This window comes from Glossina fuscipes, unplaced genomic scaffold (assembly GCF_014805625.2).
Source record: "Glossina fuscipes isolate IAEA_lab_2018 unplaced genomic scaffold, Yale_Gfus_2 0, whole genome shotgun sequence".
Lineage (NCBI taxonomy): Eukaryota > Metazoa > Arthropoda > Insecta > Diptera > Glossinidae > Glossina > Glossina fuscipes.
This window is the reverse complement of record NW_023998414.1, coordinates 35,370,622-35,375,177: the sequence shown is the minus strand read 5'-3', so window position 1 is coordinate 35,375,177 and position 4,556 is coordinate 35,370,622.

Sequence of the window (4,556 nt, the reverse complement as noted above, 5' to 3'; positions counted from 1 at the left end):
ATACGGATTAAAAAAGTTTTTATGCGATGATGAAAGCTTATAATAAAATAAAATCGAAACTTACTTAGTATCTTACGTGGCGCTTGTTTAATGTAGGGCACACACACACACACACACACACACTGTAAATGGGACTCAATTTAACTAACTATATAACGATGTTTGACTACACAACATTTGCTGCTAGAAGCTTTGTTGCAGCGCTATTGCGAGAGATATGTAAAGTTGAACCGAACCGCATACATATTTAATTCTTCGCTAGGAAGGTTGTACGAAAACGGATGGCCGCAAAAAAGTCGAAACAATTCAAAAATTACAACTTACTAACTGAGTTCGTACAAAAAAAAACTATTAGCCATACTTGGGAGAAAAGTTCAATGTATTCGAATGTCATCATGGGTTGCCGGTACTCTGCAAATTTTTAAATCGCTCCTCAAAATGATAAGTATATCGCATTCGTTCGAAGATTAATATAACATTCTTATTGAAAGATGATCATGTGATTGGTCCTCAATTGTCGGAAGAAGAGACGACGTTGTGCATATAGAAAAGCTTAGGTTTTCCTCTTCTATAACTCTGTACATACATAAATACGAAGCAGTTTAAATTATGCCAATGCTCAAGGATATCGAAAATTTTCTGCAAATTCTTCTTACCCATTAGAATCTAAACGTTGTTCGCTAGACGCGATCAACGATTAGTAAGTAAGATCTAGAGACTACCGCCTACACGTATATCACATATGAAAATTGTACTTTAATTTTTGATCGGATAGGCGAAAATTATGCTATATATATAATTTTTTTTTTTTTTTTATTAAAATTCAATCATTAAGAAGCGTTAAGAATCGTTCTATCAATTAAGCAATTGATAGAAGAAAATTTCTCCAGAAAGAAATGTCATCTCAGAATAACAAAAGGTTGAGTGTTGAAATTTCTATTTTTCTCGTTTCTCTTACTTAATTTTCTTGTTTCCTTCGCGATACCAAAATTCAATCAAACAGTGAACATTTAAAATGTTCCAATGGATGTTACTTTCAAAAACATGCTCTCTATATATATATATATATGATAATCTACAATTCGTCATGATTCCAACTAATGTTCCAACTCCAACTAGATGGAGAAGGTATAAAGGGAAGAGAGAAGAGTAGAGAGAAAGAAACGGATTCGGGCTGACGAAGGCTAATATTTGGGAAAAGCATTGCTTCTTTAATTTATAAAAATTTTAATCGAAACATGATCCGTCCGTAGGGCAACTAAAATGATTACCTATGAGGCGAAAGTAAAATGAAATCTAAATCTACTTAAGGTAACCTATTAAGTTGATAGAGGAAGTACTTGTGTCGCGATAATAATAATAATAATAATATAAAAGTTTTCCAAAACTTTCAAAAAAAAAATGGAAATAATTTAAAAAACAAGCAGATTGATTGACAGGCAACTTGAAGAAGTCAGAGAGAGTACAAGATAGTGCTTCGCGATTTAAGAAAATGTTCCTTTGGAAAATCTCAAAAGAAGAGTTTTTTGAAATAAATTTTTTAACTGACTGCTGGCTGATAAAGAATGAATCCGTTAAGATAATTTGTAGCGCGAACGAATTTCCGTTAATTCCAGGCCCATACAATATCATTCAGAAGAACAAGCCACAGTAAACCCGTTCAGCTATGCCTTAATCATAATGATTTTCTTACCGCAAGATTACAGGGTTCTTCGATTGACTGATGAATAATTTACGCCATAACGATTCCAACTGGAAAGCATATTATGGAGCGAAAAAAAAAAAAACATAGTTTAATAATAATATTAAGATTCAATCAAATGTGATTGAACTGTTAAAGGTTCTGGCTTAGATTGCCAGACTTCGATGTGAGACGTCCGAGCCTGTCTGGAATCGAAGCAGAACAACTTACTTACGAATTCGCTGAGACTCGAAATTCTTCTCGGAAATATCAGGAAATCATTTGATTTCTGGGAAAAAAATTGTACAATGTCTTTGTTAAGTGAAATGGCGGAACAAACTTTGATATGTACATGTGGGTGCTCTTAGCCACTAACTAATTAAATACAATTTATATTGAAAATGTAAAAATTTGGAATATTTTTTGATTTACAAACATTTCATTATGGTGTGCGTGTGTGTGTGTGTGTGTGTGTGTGTGTGTAAGCACATGTGATAGGTGTAGGGGATATTTAAAATTGAAATTAAACCAAGGTTTATCGCTCGCGTTTGTTATTTAATTTAGATTTCATTTCATCAGAATATGTCTTGAACGCTTAAGAAGCAGAACGGTTATCTCTCGCCCATTATAAGTTCGAATTTGTTTGACATGCAGCCATTTAACCTTTTGTGATTAGGTTCTTCTCTATAAATTAAATACATAGGCACATGTATACAAGTGATGCTAATTTAACGGAATTCACGTAAACGTGAAAAAAAATTTCACTTCGAACACCTATGCAAAACGCATGCAAAAACGCATTCACTAACGTAACGTTTCTCCATTTGAGGTTATGGTGATTCGATCAAAATGCAAATAATGTGAGATCTTCTTCTTTCTTCGTATAGCCTTACTTTACATCATTGTCACACTGAAGTTGCCTAACGCATCGAATTGTAGACGTACGAGAGCATTCGCAAAATATTTTATTGTGAAATATTAACAAAAGTGAATCGATAATTAATAATCACGTAGGCACTTGCAATCTTTAATTATTTCATATTTTAGATCGTTCGTTGCAATAGCGTTTCAATCACAGTACATGTGTGAGTATATATGCGTCCATGCTTTCGCACATTTGATCACCATGATTTCGCACACATCATATAATAAATTGAGATCGATTTTCTCGGTTCATTCAAGAAGATGTGCCATTCCTGAATTTAGAGAGAATTCTCTTTAAAAAATACGACTCCTTACCAAGCCAAAAGTCCATTGTATGGCAAGAATGTGACATGCGCTTTTCAAGCGGCAAATTTCTATCTATGCCCAATAGGCTCCTATAATCGGCAATAGACATAACAATGGCAAGTGGCTTTAACAAATCCATTTAAATTATGAGAAAGTTTACTTTCAAAAGAATACTAAAAATTTACGAATTCTTTACGCATTTATTTAGAACGGCCTTCAAAAAACCGCAAAAAATTTACATTTTAAAAAAAAAAAAAAAAAAAAAAAAAAAAAAACTCTCTTTTCATCTCTAATACACGCCCTCTGCAATTGCAATGAACGCCTTTCAAGCAGTACGTGTCAGAAGTTCAAAGCACCTTTCCGGCCCTTACGGTAATTTTTCTATTGATAATTTTTCATTTTATTCCCTTTATTTTTTACGCTTTTCTTTTTGGGGTATGCCGTAGACAATCCTGACGACCTTCACTATATATAGTCATAGTAATCGGACAAGAACTGCAGATTACATAGAATAAAATCTTAGTAAAGGAATACTTGAGGATATTAAAATTTGCTATTATTAGTTGAACAAGTTATTACGGAACGAAAAAAAGCAAATAATCAAAAAGCCCATTAAGCTGTTTAGGCGTTTCTCAGTTTAAGTTTCACTCTCTCTCTCCTTTTTTTTTTTTTTTTTTTTGGTAACCACTCACTCACCCATTCAAGTATGTCGCGTACACGTGCAAACTTGATAATGATTAAGGAGGAATTGTCGATGAAAATAGCGATTAGAGAGAGTTGGCGCAGGACGATGATAGGTAAAGGCCCGACTTAATATTTTCAATTGCATTGAAAGATCATAAGGCACTGTAAAGGAGCATGAGAAGTGAAAAGTTCTAAAGTTGGAAAGTTGGAAAATATCTTCTTGTTGTGCATTTCATCCCATTTTGACAGTGTCCTCACTTTTAATTCAAATAATAATAGCACAAGTGCGAGAGAGAAGAGAGAGAAGAGAGAGCAGTTAAGACGTTGACTTGTTGCTTTGTTTCTGTCTCGCGCGAGGGCAAAATTCTCGATTTTTCATAAAAGCAACGATACTCTCGTTACGAATTAAAGCATTCTTAAGTAAGTTAATTGTGTTTTTAATTTTTATGCCCCTGATTAGGCAAAAGATCTCGTCGGCGATAGAATTTCAATAAAGCCGAAAGCTTTCAACGCTAGTGCTTTAAGTATTTAGTCTTAAAATTTATTTCTCTCTCTCACTCTCTCTCTCTCTCTCTGGCTAATAATAATATTGTTTAGTTCAATAAATTTTCATTCGTTTTGCTTCGTTCCTTTGTTTTATTCTACTTAAGGCTTGAAGTTTATGATACGAATTAATTACGCTACTTGTCAATGTTGTCATGAATTCTGATTCCAGATCAGGAAAACGTATACCCGGTGCCTTTCATGATCAGCACGAATTTTGCGATTAGCGATTTAATTTATTTATTGTTATTTACATTGAATTGACATCACTAGCGTTACACTTGGCCGCGTCAGTGTGTACGTTTTTGTGTTTGTGTACACAGTTATATTTAAATTAAACAATTCTCAAATATATTCAATTATCAAATTTTTAAAGGGTATAAAATTCGTGTTTGTTTCCATCTCGCATTAGTAGTTT